Source organism: Penaeus japonicus, unplaced genomic scaffold, assembly GCF_977035675.1.
Source record: "Penaeus japonicus unplaced genomic scaffold, GWHDUDI00000001_assembly GWHDUDI00000006, whole genome shotgun sequence".
NCBI classification, from domain to species: Eukaryota; Metazoa; Arthropoda; class Malacostraca; order Decapoda; family Penaeidae; genus Penaeus; species Penaeus japonicus.
In genome coordinates, this window is record NW_028234408.1 from 43035903 (window position 1) to 43048402 (window position 12500).

The 12500-nt window shown below is 44.6% G+C and overlaps 1 protein-coding gene across 1 annotated transcript in view; it reads left to right on the plus strand.

Annotated features, from left to right (window-relative positions):
- The window catches only part of cyst (rho guanine nucleotide exchange factor 18 cysts), a 260770-nt gene that overhangs the window by 74298 nt on the left and 173972 nt on the right, over positions 1-12500 (plus strand). The window lies entirely within an intron of this gene.

Genomic DNA, 12500 nt, shown 5'->3' on the forward strand with positions numbered 1-12500 from the left:
TACATACACCTCTCTCTGTATCTCCGCCAAGCTCACTGCCGCTCCCGTATTGCAAAATATATTGTCATTCCAAAGTCGATGCCGCAATTCCTTGTTGATCCCCGAATTGAATTAGCAATCTGCATGAGGGAGGCTTACTGTGTTCATTCTCGGGGTGACGCTAACTTGTTTATTTTGCTCTTTTTGTTCTATGTATTGTTTTTTTTTATTTTTTTCGGGGTGTGGGGAGGGGATATAGCTTGAGTAAGTTTTCGAGATACTTTTTTGTTTCACAGATTTTTTTTTTTTTTTTTTTTGGTGGAGTTTATAACGCGGCCTGCACTCAAATGAGTTTTACTTTGGGGGGTATGGGGGGGGGGGCATGGGTTTACTACTATCGAGATGCTTGTTTTGCAAATGAATTTATTTAGTTGAATTTCCTTCTGACTACAGGTTTCTCCGCTTCCGTGTGCAGGATGCATAATGCGTGGATTGGAAAATCGTTCCTTGCATAGTATGCTCGTCTCGCTTATTATTATGCTTGTACTTGTTAGCCAACTCTTAGTGTGTGCGTGTTTGTTCTCTGTGTAATTTTATCAGCGTTCTTGTTATGTACTTTATTTATCATTCAACACTCGCTGTTTTCATTAAAGCGCTTAATCTGTACTTCCTTTTTTCCTATTTCATTGTCCTTTTTCGACTTTTTTGTGATTTTTTATCTATTCTAGTTTTTTTTGTTTGTTTTCTTTTTTTTTTGTCTGAGAAAGGGAGGGCGCAGGGGCAATAATATTCAGAAACAACCAAGTAGCAGAATCACTAAATGAAACAAACGGAAATATATGTTGCGTTCTACAGCCGTTGCAGCGGGAAGGGCCAACGGTAAAAGATGACAGGGATGAAATAAATGTCAACCGTTACATTGTAAAAAGTCAATCATATTGAAACTGCTCGACACAAATGGCATTTTCGGACCTGCAATAACTTTCTATTCGTTTAACTTTCCTCTTTCTTTATTGCGTGTACAAATAAACGGTACTTTTTGTTTTACGTCTCTCAGTGACGGTGTGCTCTCTCTCTCTCTCTCTCTCTCTCTCTCTCTCTCTCTCTCTCTCTCTCTCTCTCTCTCTCTCTCTCTCTCTCTCTCTCTCTCTCTCCCTTCTCCCTCTCCCTCTCCCTCTCCCTCTCCCTTTCTCGCTCCCTCTCTCTCCCTCCCTCCCTCTCCCTCTCCCTCTCCTTTTCCTTCTCTCTCTCCCTCTTCCTCTCTTCCTCTCCCACCCTCTCTCCCTCCCTCTCTCCCTCCAGAGCTCCTGGGGAAATGTCGTTAATGTGAATTCTATGTTTATTCGCTGGGATGGGCACTGTGTCTCGCTCAGTCTCCCTATTTAAGGGTCTCCTTATGTAACTGTATATTTATTTATTTCCTTTAGTTGCTTCTGTTTCTGTGTCATTGTTTATTTCCACCATTCCTTTATTCGATCAGGGTTTTTTTCCAGTTGCGAATGTTCATTTCGTGATGTCTTTGTTCTTAATGGGTTTTAATAAATCGAGGTCTTTGCTTTGAATTATTTGTAATTGTTTTTGATTTGATTTATACAGCTGTATTTTTTGTTTGGGAGAAAACGCATTTTATTTGTTTTGTTTCCATCGTTTTTGTTTGTTTGTTTGGAACTTTGCTAAAAATACTAATTTTCCCTTTTTCGCGCTTTTCACAGTATCTCAAGCACGATAATGCACCCCCGTTGGAAGCAACATAGTCGGAAGCACATGTTGCTTCTAGCTCGCTTGATGTTAATTAAATGAAGGGTAATCACGGACGGTTATCTTAATTATGAATATGTGGCTTTTTTCATTATTCAAAATGCCATTATTTTTTCGCGGTATCTTTTGTTAATTTTTAACGAAGAGATACAACACGTCTCTGCCTGCTGCTGTGGTACGGCTGGGAAGGGCGCGCCTGGAGTCTTTATTTGTTTTTGGTTTTTATGTTTGTTCATGCATATATTCATTCTGATTTGCTTTGATTTTTTTCTTTCTTTCTTTTTTTAATCGTTTTTGTTATTTCTGCTACGTGGACAGTTTTTTATGCTTATATTTTTTGTGTTTTATTTTATTTATATTTATTATTATTATATTTTATTTTATTTTTATTTTTTTCTTGCAACATAGAGTTGTTTATAACAACTAAGAGATCATGATGATATGAAATAGAGGTGCCAATGTTAATGATCATAATGGGTAATGATGTAACAAGTCTCTTGTGATGACCTAACAAGTCTCATAGTGATGACGTAACAAGTCTCATAGTGATGACGTAACAAGTCTCTTGGGGATGGCGTAACAAGTCTCTTGGGGATGGCGTAACAAGTCTCATAGTGATGACGTAATAAGCCTCGGTGATAACGTGAAGGAGCTGCTGACGACACGAAGGATCTTCTAAAGACTTGACTTCCTACTCCCTGTGTCATTGACTCCGTAAGTAAGTTTGGACGTTATTTGAAAGTTCCAGTCGAAGTTTGGCTCGGGCGAGAGGACCCGATCGCATCCGGACGCCCAAGTTTTCTTATTTCTTCCTCTTTCTTTTTGTCGTTATTTTGATTATGATTTTGATGATGGTAGTTGTTGTTATTGTATGTGGTAATTATTTATTATTATTGTTGTTGTTCTCTCTCCCTCCCTCCCTCTCTCTCTCCCTCTCTCCCTCTCTCTCTCTCTCTCCCTCTCTCTCTCCCTCTCTCTCTCTCTCTTTCTCTCTCTCTCTCTCTCTCTCTCTCTCTCTCTCTCTCTCTCTCTCTCTCTCTCTCTCTCTCTCTCTCTCCCTCCCTCCCTCCCTCTCTCCCTCCCCCCCCCTCTCTCTCTCTCTCTCTCTCTCTCTCTCTCTCTCTCTCTCTCTCTCTCTCTCTCTCTTTCTTTCTCTGTTTGTGTGTGTGTGTGCGCGCGCGCGCGCGCGCGTGCGTGCGTGTGTGTTCGTGTGTGTCTCCTGCTCTATCTATCCTCGCAACTTGAATTTACTTTTGGACACCCTCGAATTCGATTTAGGGCAAGGCATTAGAGTGCAGCCGCGTCCTTCAGAGCGGGATGGAAGACTCAGGTTATCTTGTTATTACCCCCCCCCCCCTTCCCAACACCACCCGTCTTCGCCCTCTCCTTCCTCCCTACCCCTCCCTCCCCTTTTCGCCCGTCCCCCCTTCCTCTTCATCTCTCCCTTCTTTTCCCTTTTCCTCTTCACACTTCACCCCTCCCTTCTCCTCTTCTGCCCTTCCTCTCTCTTCCCCTCTCCCCATTTATTCCGTCACTCCTTCCATCCCTACTACCTTTCCTCCTTTTCTCCCTTCCGTCCTCTTTCCTTCCTTCCCTCCCTTCTCTCCCTTCCCTCTCTCCATCCCTCCCTCCTTTCCCCTTACTCTCCCTCCCTCCATCCATCCCTTTCCTCTTTCCCCTCTCTCCTTCCCTCCCTCTTTCCCTCCCTCCTTTCCTCTTCCCCTCCCTCCCTGTCTCCCTCTTTTTCTTTTCTTCTTTTCATCCCTTCCCTCTCTCCTTTCCTCTTTCCTTTCCTCTCCCTCCCTCCTTCTCTCCCTTTCCTCCTTTCCCTCCTTCCCTCTCTCCCTCTCCTCCTTCCCCACCCTCCCTCCCTCAGTTCCTCCCTCCTTTCCTCTTTCCCTCCCTCCCTCCCTCCTTCCGTTCCTCCCTCCTCTCCTTTTTCCATCCCTTCCCTCTCTCCTCTCTATCCCTCCCTCCCCTCTCTCCTCTCTCTCCCTCTCTCCCCTCTCTCCCCTCTCTCCCTTCATCCATCCCTTCCTCGTCCTCTCTTCCTTTACGCAACAGGTGAATGTGGGACGCTTAAGGTGGGGGTAATGGTGAGGATGGGGATGGGGGTGGGGATGGGGGTGGGGGTGGGGATGGAGGTGGGGGTTTGTGGTTGTGTGATGAGTGAATTTTATTTACTTTTTTTGAGGGGGGTGGAGTTGGGTGGAAGTTGGGAGTTTGAAGGGGGTGTGATGGTAAGGAGGGTAAATAAGTTTGCTATTGTTGTTAATATGGATGGATGATGAGCAGTAATAAGGTTGATGATTGTAACAAAAGTGGAAAGATATTATTCTTACTAATCATCATTAATCATCATCCATCATCAGACATCAATCTTCAGTCATCAACCATAATCTATCAACATAGCTTTTAATCTATTACAGGGATTGTTGGTATCACTGTCAGTATTGTTACCAGAAAAGATAGAGCTGGGAGGCTGTTTCGGAATATAAATGAACAAAATATGGTGAAAAAAAGTTATTATAGGGAAAACGAAAGAACAAATACATATTTCGGAATTATGTGTTGAAAAAGAAACGATGATGTTAAGATAGTAAGATGATGTTATAAAATGTGTTTTTGTTGCGTGTTGGTTTACAGTAAACTTGTTGTGATTTTTTCTTTGTTTCTTTTCGTTCGAGGTTCTTTGTAACTTGGTAAACTGATCGCCTAAGGGTTCTAGTCTAAAGGGCTGTTCAATGTCAGTGAGAAACGTTAAGAACACTTTTTTTTTTATCTGATAATGAATCGATTTTTTTTTTCATCCGGCATCACAAACGGTATGAGTCGCTAGAAGAAGGTTGTTATTCCGTGATGCGAAAAGAAGGGGAAGGAGAAGAAGAAGAAGAAGAAGAAGAAGAAGAAGAAGAAGAAGAAGAAGAAGAAGAAGAAGAAGAAGAAGAAGAAGAAGAAGAAGAAGAAGAAGAAGAAGAAGAAGAAGAAGACAACGACGACAACGAAGAAGAAGACGAAGGAGACGAAGAAGAAGGAGAAGGCGAAGGAAAAGGAGTAGCAATAGGAGCAGTAGGATGAAGAGAATGAAAAAAAAACAGCAGCTGTTTTTTTTTATCTTTTCTTTTCCCTTGAATATAAATGAGTGATCATTGCGAGAGCGCAGACGCGTGTCTTCTAACTTTTGAAGCCTTAATATCAGCGATCCATTTCGGAAAGGAGAGGGAGAGGCGCTATGATATTACCCATTTTTTTCTTCTTCGGAGATTAAGCGGAGGGTGATTCATGGCAGCCGCTCCGGAAGGGATCCTCAACTTCTCCGGGGTTAATGTCTCGGGTCCTCGGGTCTTCGTCACATACTCGCTCTCCCTCACTCACTCACTCGCTCACTCATTCACTCACTCACTCACTCACTCACTCACTCAATTATTCTTACGCGCATTCATTCACTCTCTCCATCCCTCGTTCCCTCCATCCCTTGTTCCCTCTCTCTCTCTCTCTCTCTCTCTCTCTCTCTCTCTCTCTCTCTCTCTCTCTCTCTCTCTCTCTCTCTCTCTCTCTCTCTCTCTCTCTCTCTCTCTATCCCTCCCTCCCTCCCTCCCTCTCTCTCTCCCTCTCTCTCTTTTCCTCCCTCTATCCTTTCTCTCCCTCCCTATATCTCTCCCTATATATGCAAAGTGCAGGATTGTATGATAGCATTTCTCCTTATGCAAGGTATTCCCCCGGTGTTATATGGTATGAGATGATGTCGCGTGAATCATCTGGCGTGCATAGGTATGATTCATCGATAAGAAAAGGCGGGGGGGGAGGAGGAAAGGAGAGAGGGAGGGGAGGAGGGAGGGAGGGAGAAGAAAAAAGAAGTGAATAAAAGGGGGAGTATGACCGAGAAATGATTGAGCAATATTGAATCTGTACTTCCATCTTGATTTGGATTTTTTCTTTCTTTTTGGGAGGTGGGGGGGGGGGGACACGCAACGCAGGAAATAGAATGACACCTTGTGCTCCCTCTCACTTCCCCTTCCTCTTCCTCTTCCTCTTCCTCTTCCTCTTCCTTTTCCTTTTCCTCTTCCCCGCCTCTGTCTTTATCTATCTATCTATCTATCTCCATCTATCAATCTCTGTATCACTCTCACTCTCTCGCATTCTCGCTCGCTCATTCTATCTGTGGCAATCATGAGTCCGCGGTCTTGTTACGCTAACGAGGTAAAGATTCGCACTAATTGGAAGATCCTCCCGAACGCTCCGCTCCTGTCTTGGGTGTCAGGGCTAGCGTCTTGACTTAGAGCCTCGCTCCGGCCTCGGAAGCGCTCCTTGTGTGTCTCGGTCTTTCTTGGGCTGTCTCGGTTTGGGTTGGTCTGTCTTGCTTTGGGTTGGTCTGTCTTGGTTTGACTTGGTCTGTCTTGCTTTGGGTTGGTCTGTCTTGGTTTGACTTGGTCTGTCTTGCTTTGGGTTGGTCTGTCTTGGTTTGACTTGGTCTGTCTTGCTTTGGGTTGGTATGTCTTGGTTCTGGTTGGTTTGTCTTGGTTTGACTTAGTCTGACTTGGTTTCTCTTGGTCTGTCATGGATTGTCTTGGCCTTGGTTTATCTCATTCTCTCCCCCCCCCCTCCTCTCTCTCTCTCTCTCTCTCTCTCTCTCTCTCTCTCTCTCTCTCTCTCTCTCTCTCTCTCGCTCTCTCTCTCGCTCTCTCTCTCCTTTTCCCTCCCTCCTTTTCCCTCCCTCCCTTCTCTCTCTCTCTCTGCCTCCCCTTCTCTCGGCCCGTTTTCAGCGCTGTTACTTAAAAAGATCAGTGCTCTTAATGCCGACCAATGATAAAATATAACATTAATTGCTTTTTCGTTGTGTTGTGGTCTGAGGAATATTTCATTACACGCTGGATCGCGCGAGACGGCGAGGGTAATATGTGTATTCGAGTTGGTTAGGTTAAAAGAACGGGGTTTGGAGTGTGGTTTAAGAAAAAAATATTTCTTTTTTTTCTTTCTTTTTCATTTTCTTTTTCTTTTTAAATATTATCTGTTGCATGGGGGGAGGGGCATCTAACTGTTTATTTATTCATGTTTCCTTTTATTTGTTTCGTTCTGTTGGTGACATGATAAACAGGCCTATTATCACAATATCCAAAGGAGGAGGTAAAGACGGCTTCTTGAGTTGTTAGGAGGATTATGCAAAAAATTACGAACAGATTCCGATTAATTTATTTTGGGGTGGGGTAGATGTGGCCCTGAGATCAGCTGATATTTTGGCGGTGAAGTGGAGCCCCATTTTTTATTTTTATTCTCCATATTTTGGGGGCTATTACCATTATCATTAGGGATTTTAATCCCATTTTTTTCTTCTGCCATTTTTCATCTTGTAATTATGACTACATAAACATTCATAATCATTATTGTAATTGAAATTTTAACGATCTTTCACCTCCTTTTTTATAGCATGGTGCGAGTATTGCAATAATCTCCATTAAAAAGAAAAATGAATGGCTAGGAAAACCTATCGATTACCGTTGGCGAGGCGAGGGCAGGAGGCGCAGTCTTTGAGCGAGGGAAGCATAATGCTGCCTGACAAATATGGCTGCGGTTCGTCTGCGGTAGCGTCTTCGGCGGCTCGGCTTTTACCGGTATTGCTTTCGTTGCGGAGAGACACGAGGGTGCGGGGGTGCGGAAGGGGGTGGGGGGAGTGGGGTGGTAGCTGTTTGTGGTAGAAGGAAGGATGGGGGGAGTGTAGGGGGAAGGTGAGGTAGGTAGTTTGTGTGGTTGGGAAGAGGTGGGGGTAGGGGAATGGGTAGTTAGTTTTGGGGGAAGGGGGGTTAGATGGGGGGGGGATAGTTAGTGGGGGGGGGAAGACGAGATAGGTAGTCAGTTGATAGGCGAAGGGAGGTGGGCAGTTAGTGGTTAGTGGGCGTAGGTGCTGGTGGAATGGGAGGTTTAGCGACATCCTGGCTTCATTCTGCATAGACGCTGTGTGCAAGTTGCATACCGGACGTGGGTTGTCTTGTGCTTGCAACGATTCTCCACGATGCTACGCTACGCAAGTGACGCGCGGAAACGACGTTCGGTGGCCATGAGTAAAGTGACGGGGGGGTGAAGAAAGTGAGGCGAATGAGAGAAGGGAGGAAGGAAGGAAGGAAGGATATATGGAAGCAGGGAGGGAAGGAAAGAAAGCCAGGGGGTGAGCGAGTGAAAAAAATGTGTGAATGAATGAGATTTATTGAGGGTGAGAGAAGAAAAGAGAGAGAGAGAGAGAGAGAGAGAGAGAGAGAGAGAGAGAGAGAGAGAGAGAGAGAGAGAGAGAGAGAGAGAGAAATAGTTGGAGAGAAGAAAAATTAGAATGCAAGGATTGAAAAGGGTATTCATTTTTATTTATTTATCACTTTAAACAAACGTACACTTTCCCCACGGAGGGAATCAGTTCGCAGCCAACAAAAAGGGGGAAAGAACAGGGACATAAAATCAGGTCAGAAAGACAAAGAGAAACGAAGAGGCAGATGAAAACATGAATGTGAACGGAGGCGCGGGAGGGAGGTAGCGTCAGCGGGGAAATATTAGCAGTTTATTAGCAGCGGGGTAGAGGGAGGGGAGGGGGAGGGGGCGAGTGTGATGCAGTTGCAGCGAAAATGGAAGGCAGAAACAGGTCGGTAATGGATGCATGCCTGGTCCAACACGGGGTGAATCCACTACTGCAGGTAGTAGGCAGGTGAATCTTCAGTTGCAAATGCTGATGATAAGAGGGTTTAAATCTCAAATTGCAACTGCGAACGGAACAAAAGTTTCGAACCCCGAATCGCAGATGCAGACAGAATAAAAGCGTTGAATCTCCCCTCGCAAATGCTGACTATAAACGAGGTTGATTTTTCTGTTGCTAATGCAAGCGACAACATTGTGTGTTAGATCTTTAGGTTATGATTTTATTTTATTTATTTATTATTTTTTTTTTTTTTGGGGGGGTGATTAGTAACCTAAATCCGTTTCCGAATCCGAAAATATCTTACTGAATTTTCTGAGCTTTTGCACTAAAGGGTGAAGTAACAATAGAAAGAACGGAATCGAGGTCCAGGAATTAACTTCTTTAGGAATCTAAGCGGAAGCTGGATCGCGCACGTCTTAAGTTTGCGAGAAATGGGGGACATGGACGAGGCGCTTGGTCGCGGTCAAGATAGGGGCGGAGGTGGAGGGCGAGGAGAAAGTACAGGACGAGGAGAGTAGACGAAGAGAGAAGACGAGGAGAGTGGACGAAGAGAGAATATACCAAGAGAGTGGACGAAGAGAGAGAGAGAGAGAGTGTGTGCGTGTGTGTGTGTGTGCGTGCGTGCGTGTGTGCGTGCATTCCCACATCCATGTCTGTCTATGAAGTACAGGACAAAGAGATGTGCGGCGAAGGACTTAGTAGCGTTAGCGAAGGGAAAGCGAGAGAGTATGGGTGTGAAGAGTGAGTTAGTACAGGTCTGAGAGGCCCTTTATGGCCGAGCTAATGGTGGTCTGCTCGTTTTGCTTTTCCTCATTTTTCTTTTCTTGCTTTCTTTCTATCTCTTTTTCTTTATTTATTTTGTTCTCTTTATTTCTTTCTTTCCCTCTTTATTTCTTCTATTTCTTTGATTTCTTTGTTTCTCTTTTCTCTTTCATCTTTACTCTTCTTCTCTCCTTCTCTCTCTCTCTCTCTCTCTCTCTCTCTCTCTCTCTCTCTCTCTCTCTCTCTCTCTCTCTCTCGTTGTTTACGTAGGTGAGAGAGAGGAAAATGAGTGTGTAGGAACAGAAAAGAGAAAAGAAAGCAAGGAAGAAAATAACAATAAAACACGAGATAGAAATCATCAGATTACAAAATTGAAACAAGAATAATAACAAGAAACAATATGTAGGAACAAGAAAAAAAAAGCAAGCATTAGTAACTGCATATATGCAGTTAGCAAGGGCAGTTATACTATCAGCAGCAACACTGATTGCAAAATAGTGGAAGGTTATAAAGGGGGGAGGGGGGGCAGGGGCATTTTATATTCCTTTGTCAAGTATGCAACTGTAATATCAACGCATGCAGCACCACAGTAAATTCGAGATAAGGCAATGAAGGCAACAGGTGATCAACAGTATTCTGAGATCTAGTTTATATATGGATCTGTGTGCACGTGTGCGTGTGTGCGTATGTAAATTCGGAAACACGAACCTGTATTGCAAAGGCGGAGAGAAATCCGATGGAAAATGAGAGGGTGATTGTGAAACAGCGTTTACGCCAAAAAACAACACACTCAACGATTGTGTTCCTGATTATATTCGCTTATGCAAAGAGCGCTAGAGGGCTGTCGGAAAACACGGTCTGGCGAGTATAATGATGATGATGTTGATAGTTATGATGAGAAAGATGATGATGGTAATAATGACAGGAATACTGATGATGATAATGATAATGGAGATGACACTAATAAGGATGATGTTAATGCTAATTATATTTTTAGTAATGATGATATTAAAAACGAGAATATTAAAAACGATCTTGATGAAGATGATGATATAGACGGTAATGGTAATGGTGATAATGATAATAATGATTATGAATAATAATGATGATAATGATAATGGTAATAATAATAACAGTAACTCACAAAGATGATGGTACAGATGGGGAGGGGAGGGGATGGGGAGGGGAGGGTAGGGGAGGGATAGGAAAAGATCCTTGATCAGGTAATTAGCATACAAACTCTCTAGGATCGTTCCCCGCTCGTTACGAGAGAATGAATAGGAGGCTGGGATTAGAAGGGGTAGGGGCGGTGGTGGCGATGTTAGGTGTGGTAGCGGCAATGGTTGGTGGTTGATGCTTGTTGCCATAAGGGTGTGGTTGGTGGTTGATGCTTGTTGCCATAAGGGTGTGGTTGGTATCAGTATTGATTACCATAATCGTGTGATTGGTATTTGTGATAAAGGCTATAATATTGACAGTTGTTTTAGTGGCGATAACCTCTGCGGTGGCGATTGTATTTGTGCCGGTTGCCATAGTATTGACAACAGTTGTTTGTACAAAATAGGTAATTTTTGTGATATGTTGAATTGCATTTCATGGTTTCGCTGATTCGGAAACTGGTTCGTGGAGTCGTTTTTTGAGTTTTGAGAAAGTTTGCCAAATTGATGACATGAAGATTATCAGCCTTATCAGTTTCGTTATATCTCCTTTGTGGCGATATTGTGGTGTGCAAGAATACAGCCTATCTTGCAAAGGTATACTCCCGGAACTCTCCCCTCTGTACTCTGCAACAGAAATACATTTGTGCAACGCCCCGTGTCCTCCGAAACAAACACATTAGTGGTACGGTGGCACACGCTCTTATGCACTCAGGAATAAGTAGGCCTACAAACGTACACTCCAATACCCCCCCCCCTAACCCCCACCCTCACGTACTCCAGAAACATGAACAGCGAATGAGTGCCCTCCACCAGTCCTCCCCCTTCCCCTCTTCCCCCCTCCCCTCTCCCCTCTCCCCTCGTCTTCCCGGTGTATATTTAGAAAGTGGAGGGGGAGGACCTCAGTACATGTAGGTTAATGTGGCTAATAGATGCACCAATGGACTAATAGACGTTTTAGTGGGCTTCTCCATCTCTTTCTCTCTCCCCGGCACCTGCCTTCTCCTCTTTCCTTTTCCCCTTCTAATTATCCTCCCACCTTATCCCCCTCCTCTCCCTCATATCATCGTCATCTTCTTCTTCATCCTTATTTTCCTCCAGGTGAAAATCCTCGCTCTCCGGTATTGCCACTGTTTTTCATTATCACTTATCATAATTATTATTTGTCATCACTATCAGTATCATCACCACCAACATCATCATGACTACAAGTATCATCATCGCTATCATCATCATTATTAGTATCATCACCACCATCATCATTGTTACCATTATCAATATCATCATCATTATTATCATTATCATCATCATCATCATCATAACCATTATCATCATAACCACCACCATCATCATCATCATAACCACCATCATCATAACCACCATCATCATCATAACCACCACCATCATCATCATCATAGCAACGAATCCTCCCCCTGTTCCTCCGTTCCTCCCCATTCTCATCTCCATGCTCAGTATACCCCCCCCCCTCCCCTTCCCTCCCCTCCCCTGCTTCCTCATCAGTAACCTTTCTGAGAGAAAAATGCGCCAATATTTAAGAGCGTGATGTAGATATTTAATTAAAGGCGCCATTTTTTTTTTCTCTTTCCCCTCAAGATGCACATCCCCTTCACAACGCCGCAGCAGGCCTTGGGAGGAAAACATTGTTCGGGTATTGGATATTGGGAGACTCTTGGTAGCAGGGGCCTGGCGCTATGGATCTCGTTCTCGCTCTCGCTCTTTAACTCTAACTCTATCTCTATCTCTATCTCTTATCTATTTTTCTCTTTCTCTCCCTCTCCTTCTCCATCTCCATCACCCTCCTCCCTCTTCCCTTCCTTCCCCTTCTCCCCCCTCCTCCCTCTTCCCTTCCTTCCCATTCTCCCTCCCCCTCCCTCTTCCTCTCCCTCTCCCTCTCCCTCTCCCTCTCCCTCCCTCCCTCCCTCCCTCCGTGACAACCCACAAGCCATCTCATGCAGCCCTTCAGTTCACACAACGAACGACCTGCTTCTCGCAGCGTTAAGCGTGTCCCGGGACCCACCCCGCCATCCCGACCCACTCCGCCATCCCGACCCACCCCGCCATCCCGACCCATTCCCCCATCCCGACCCACTCCGCCATCCCGACCCACCCCGCCATCCCGACCCACTCCGCCATCCCGACCCACCTCG